General features: G+C 39.2%; 1 long non-coding RNA gene across 1 annotated transcript in view; it reads left to right on the top strand.

Annotated features, from left to right (window-relative positions):
- The window catches only part of LOC115368442 (uncharacterized), a 7,911-nt gene extending 2,459 nt beyond the window's left edge, over positions 1–5,452 (top strand). Inside the window, exons 2-3 of the long non-coding RNA XR_003929023.1 lie at positions 638–745; positions 4,866–5,452. This is a non-coding gene — a long non-coding RNA (uncharacterized LOC115368442). The remainder of the gene's footprint in view (positions 1–637; positions 746–4,865) is intronic.
- The last annotated feature ends 645 nt before the right edge of the window (positions 5,453–6,097 follow it).

The raw sequence follows: 6,097 nt of genomic DNA, 5'->3' as shown, positions 1-6,097 counted from the left end.
ATTTATGCGCGTACAAACACCTTACACTCTTCCAGTGTATTGCTGCAGATAATATTAATGCCTGAAATAATGTATCATCATTCAGGAGACAGTTCATTCCTCTTACATTTACATCATTTCTGCTCGATTTTTTCAGGAGCAGACAGAGACGAAAAAAACAGGGCCACACACACAAAGATGTGCATAGAAAGCCAGAATAATTTGCATTGTGAATTCCTTGCTCAGTGCGAGGTGATATGGGGTAAAAGACAATGGTGTTTGACATAAGTGGAGGTCTGTTGGTTAATAGTGTCGGTCTAAAACACAGAGAGGGGGAGATGTTCTCCACAGAAATGCTTTTTAACTCCCTGGCTTCCATCCCAAGTGCAGACAACAGACATCCTCATTTTCCAACTCAATTTACAGACGCATTAGGAGATGCTGAGGCGCGCCCAATCCTCTCAAATGCAATCAGCCTGTCTGTGTGTTTTAAGAGGAAATTGAGGGTGCATCTCTATCGACTTTTTTTTTTTTTTGCCTTCCTCTTGTTTCCACCCCTTTTTTTTTTTAGCCAGAAATAATTTCAATACATATCACGTCGCATGTTGGAATCAGGAACATCTTCTGACTTCTCTCTCCTAATTTGTTTTCCTTCTAGGCTACATGAAAACGAGTCGAGACAGAGGGCACTTGCGAAGACTGTTGAAATTCACCCCAAACGGCAGTCTGTTGCTGGTAGAAATAGATAGATTTCAGGTTTTCAGAGGTAAGTTTAAAATATATGTAGTTAGATACTGGTGATTTTTTTCCCGAGAACAAAGACACTTAAAGCTTCTTACTCATCTCAGCTTCTTTTAGGTCTGTCGACTCTTTTGCTAAATCAGCCACTTTTGTTAAATTTTCACTCTAAGTCTCTAAAAAACAGCATAATCATGTTTAACTTGAAATGGATGATCTTTCAGAACAGGTAAAAAGCTTTCAGGAGGTCCACAGGTCCAAGAAATTTTTTGATCAAAATCAAGATTAAATTTAGATTCCTTTTGACACAGTTAAATAGCAACATTCACAGATCTTCTTTACATTTTGTCATATTTAGTAGTGAGAGAGGCGAATGAGATAAGCAGCTGACACAAACCACGTAGTTTCACCAAATTAAAAACAGACACTGTTGTGTCTGTTTTTATTTTCTTATGTTCCATTACTTTATTTGCACTTGGCCACAATATGTTTGACCCAAACTGTCAGATCACCACAGAAAAGGATAAATACATTATGCACACTGAGCACCAGGTCCATAAACAAGACATTTCCTGATGTCATTTTTCTTATAGTCAAGGTCAGCCATGTTCAATTACAGGTGGGCTGATTTTCACAGATTTTGGGTGTTAAATTGGTCTTAAATTTAGCACTTACAAGCTCTGAAAACGTCTTAAATTTGGTTTCCTGAAACCTGACGACACCCTGAATCTCTCTCTCTCCCTCTCTGTTTCTGTAATTGATTTTACACCTTTGAGCCTCACAATGGTTTTCTGAGTGCACTTAGGGGAGATTCAGGACAGAGTCAGTTTGAGAGGTACATCCATGTATACACAGCTACATGTGCACAAGCACACACACACCTGCTGTCTGAAATCTTGAATTGTTAATGTCCTATTTGACCCCCAACTAAACATTAATTTAATTGAGAGCTTGGGTAAAAGCGAGGCTGGAGGATGAGAAGAGAGAGCGGACACAAGACAAAGGATTGGGGTTGGGACTGATAAAGATCTGAGGAGGGGATGGGAGAGATGTGGTGAAAGAAAGAGGAGGAGGTAAAGGAGGGATTTTTGAGAAAAGTAAGAATCATCTTTGAATGATGGCATGTGCCATTTTTCTCTCTTCCCGGGTCCCATTCAGGACTATCTTTCAATTCCCTCGTGCTCTCGAAAATGTCACAGATCATTCATCCTCTTTTTCACCCTTGATTTGTCTCTGTATCACCCCGTTTCTTGTACCATCTGTTCACTCATCTATTTCACTTTTGATTTTTTTCTTTCACCCCCTCTTCCTCCATTATCTGATTTTTCCATCATATTCTTTCTCTGTTGCCCTGCCCTTTTTTCTTTTCCTTTCCTCAGATCCTTCAAACACTCCTTGTTTTTTTCCGTAAGCGTTTTTCTTTTCCCCCATAAGAGAAACTACAAAGACAACGGATTGATCACACACACGCACACACACACACACACACACACACACACACACACACACACACACACACACAAGCACACACACACAAGCACAAAAGCATAGCTCAAATATTGATTATTTCTCACACGTTCATGATTGCATACCGCGAGCATGCACACTCACGCGTTCACACAAACGATCATTTACATTCGCTGGTAAGTGGCTACATCGGTTCTGTAAATCTCTTGCACAAGCAGCGGCCTGGATCTATAGCGTTCAGGTGGAGGAGGTCTCTCAGAGCGCGTGGACGTTATCGTGAAGCTGGGGGTTGGCTGCCATAGCAACCATATGATGAGGCAAGCAAGGCTATTTAAAGGAATTCAGCTGCTGCTCGCGTTCCCATCAGCCTCACACCCAGAGAAAAAGACACAAAGAAATAGAAATGAATGGAGACGTGTGTGTGTGTGTGTGTGTGTACTGGTGATATAAGCGGCATTAAAACAAATAATTTGCTCTTGTGAGTTTGGAATGATGGGGGTTTGCAGTTATGAGATACTGAGCATCAAAGCTCATATACTTTGTAGTGTTACAAACATTTAACTCCAAAAACAAACATATGATCATGAATGTATGGGTAACTCAATATTGATTGAAAGAATCTCAGACAGAACCTTATAATTACAAACTCATGATTTAATGTATAACACCAATAACATTAGATTTCACCAGGTTTAATGAAGGGTACACAGTCATTCCAAAACACACTCCAGCTGTGTCTTTGTGATTTGTGGTCATATTTAGTAAATTAATTTGCCTTGGATGTTTTTTTTGAGGGTCACTTATGGACACATGTTTTGTTTTGTTTTTTCTGGTCCATCATTCACCTTCAAAACACCTACTGCTGAAAAACAGTTTCTTTCTCTCCTAGAGATAATAAAATCAATAAAACCTAGAAACTGCATTTTCACTACGGAACAGAGGTACACATGTATATGCACAGTTTTGTTACCTTAAAAAAAAGTCTCACACATTATAAATAAGTTCATGAGAACTGAAGATATGTGTGCTTACACAGTCTGCACACCTTTTAAATGTTTTCATGAAAACTTACTAACCACATTAGTGGAATTTTGGTGATGTGTCCCTGAATTATCTACAGAAGAGGCCACTGTAAAGTCCTGATTATTCATGATGGTAAAAAAAAAAAAAAACAAACAAAAACACATACCGTTCTCTAGAGAAGTGTTTCTGGGTGGACAGCAACACATGGACAGCTAGGAAGCAGGTGTGAGAGGAAAAACAACTCTTACAGTGCCTTGCATGCCAAACACAGAGAGCAAACAAAATGAAAGCACAATAGCCAAATCCACAAAAAAGACAAAGGCTCAAAATACATAGTTACCTTTGACTAAAATGAATTCATTGATGTCCCCCCCTCCATTTAAACATGCACAGCATATACAGATTCCCCTGCCATTCATTTTAGTTGGCTGTTAGAGGATGTCACCTGAAGAAAAGTGCCATTCATTTTCCATTTCCCACTGAGAGAATTGTTGCAGAAGTTGCCCTCCCATGCTGCTCTGTCACCATTTAACTCTGTTAATGATAGGCAGCGCTACCTTTTCCATACAGGGCTTTGGAGTAGACATCTGAGTCTCTTGAATGTCCTAGGAGTTCTGCTTGCTTTGTACCTTTTCAACTTCTCAGTCGGAGCTCATCACAAAATAATTGGTGCTGAAATTGTTTTGAGCACAGTGTTTAAGTTATAAAAGCTATCTTTTTTGAAGTTGTCTTTTTGTTTGCAGTGAATCAATTAATGATGAAGGCTTTATTTAGGATGTTTCTTTTAATATAGCTCTAGATATTACCTCGAAATGTCCAGTATAAATAGAAAAGGCCAGTCTCACTTAAGACTATTGGAGCGCTCTGGAGCTAGACAATGGAGTCACTCCTGCTCGGTCATTGTAAATTCCTTTGGATGAGACCATCGGTTGAATGTCTAAAATTAAAATATACATTTAATGATTTATAGGATGCAACCTCCCTAATCTGGGTTCATGGGGTTAAAGTGTAACACTCTTTCTATAAATTATAGCCCAACAATTTTCTGCTCTTTCACTATGCTGATATTCTATAGTATTTTAAATTGAAGTGCACTATTTATGATGAAACTGCCTGTGTTTTCTGTCACTCAGTTGAGCCCAGAACTCTATTTTGATGCCAGCGAGAGAGGTCTTGACAATTTAAAGTGGTTCATAGAGCCAAAATTATGAGTGACCTCTCTCTTAACACTCCCTTTGCTCTTCACTTTACTCTTTATCTCATGCTAATCCCAGCTCATTTCATATGCTAAGTAAAAGCTTATATCCCTCTTCACTGTACATACACACACACACAGACACACACACACCTCATTGCTGTAGTGTGATTATAAAATCTGCATAGGGAGCGGTGTTGGGCCATGGAGTGCAAAAGCACCGTTGCTGAAGCAGGGGGTTGTGGGTGGCCTAATGCCTGTCAGCAATAGTGAGGTGGGGCAGAGACTCCCAGGATCCCTCATGTCTGGCTTTGTGATGAGGAGTCAACCAGAGGAACCCAGAGAACGTGCCCCTCTTTCTCTAGGTCTCTCTCCCTCTCTCTCTCCCTCCCTTTCTCTCTCTCACTCTCTCTCACCTCAAACAGTTTCCTCAGATTCTAATTTGCATGTTCTCTTTTCACAGCTGTCACAGACATAGCGGAGATTAGGAGAGAGAGAGCGAAAGAGAGAGATCAAGGTAGAGCTGAGATGAGTCTGTTACCCCTGAGAGAGCGCAGTGAGGTGGAACCACTTCGCTCCATCCCAACGGAAAACCACATTCAGCGTCAGAATGCCACCTGCTGGCTTGGTGGGGCGGGACAGCTGGTGTTGTGAATCAGGCCGCCACAGTCCACGGACCGGCTACTTCCCAACACCAGGGTCTGACCTTCACCCCTCACCTCTCACCACACTTTTACAAATTGTTTGGGCTAGACTTTGCATTAGATATGCTATATTTAAATGCAACAAAAAATAAATTGTTTAATTTTTCTATACTATATCACACCCCTCAACTCATACAACACAACGAGTGACAAGTATACACACATGCACAATATAGCCAACCTTTGTTTCCTGAATAAATGAATGCTTACATTGCAAGAAAGTATGTCTGTGCTTACAGCCTTGTAACTGCTCCTATTTCCATAAGAAATCACATTGTTGTAACTGTTTTGAATTACTCTGCATTTGCTGTGTTTTGATCAAAATGACTGTGCATGTTTACCCATTATAAATGGTGTTTGAAAGTCTCTTTCCAAATAAATAGATAAATAAATACATTATCAATGACTTCATTTCACATATAGGCCACACATTAATGGCTGTACAGTTACAGTCTTGAAATACAGCAACTTGTAGTTATAAGTCAGTTTATAGAGGAAAGCAATAACAAGTGGTGTTCCACAGGCTTCTGTTCTTGGCCCTTTGTTATTTCTGGTCTAGATTAATCACATAGCATGTACATCCTCATCAGTAGTTCTTGTTCTTTCATTGTTGTTGTTTTCTTGTCTTTTTTCTGATCAACTTGATGCTGCTAAATAAAATATTTCTTCATTTATAGTTGAAACAAACACGGGTCTAGAAATGTTTAAAAAATGCATATCAGTGTAATCAATGTAGACATGTAATTTAATTATTTTCACAGTATCAAAAAACCAAAACAAAACAAAACAAAAAAGTCACCTTAAAATGTAACATTTTTATCAGAAGAAATTTGTTCAAATAGGCCCTTTGAACTGTAGAATTGAACAGTCGGCACCTCTCCTTTTCTTTGTCAAATAAATATTCACCATAAATACATATCAAACCTGCATTTATATTTTCATCAAAAAACAGGTTGCATTCCCTTGAGCCTTACAATTGATTTTGAGCTGC

The sequence above is a fragment of the Myripristis murdjan genome, chromosome 11 (assembly GCF_902150065.1).
Source record: "Myripristis murdjan chromosome 11, fMyrMur1.1, whole genome shotgun sequence".
NCBI classification, from domain to species: Eukaryota; Metazoa; Chordata; class Actinopteri; order Holocentriformes; family Holocentridae; genus Myripristis; species Myripristis murdjan.
The sequence above is the reverse complement of the archived record's forward strand: the minus strand, read 5'-3'. Positions and strand labels throughout refer to the sequence as shown.